Below are 291 nucleotides of genomic sequence, written 5' to 3' on the forward strand. Positions count from 1 at the left end.
AAGAAAAAAATCCGTGTGCAACTCCTAGACGACCTGGACGCCAGCCCAGCAGCCAACCGCCAGCCGACAAACCCACCACCTCGCCAGCCGACCACAACAGACAGGATGGAAGCCGATACATCCGATACAGAGGGCTACATCAAAGTAAGTAAACGCAACAGAAAAAATAAACGTAGAATAGTCTCCGACGCAGAATTAGATTCTGACACCCCGCTAACCAACGTGCCCTCTCAAAAGCCCCCCAAAACCCGGAGAAAATCCGAAGCCCCTTCTCCGCCCCCGGTCACACCT

Source organism: Megalopta genalis, unplaced genomic scaffold (assembly GCF_051020955.1).
Source record: "Megalopta genalis isolate 19385.01 unplaced genomic scaffold, iyMegGena1_principal scaffold0129, whole genome shotgun sequence".
NCBI classification, from domain to species: Eukaryota; Metazoa; Arthropoda; class Insecta; order Hymenoptera; family Halictidae; genus Megalopta; species Megalopta genalis.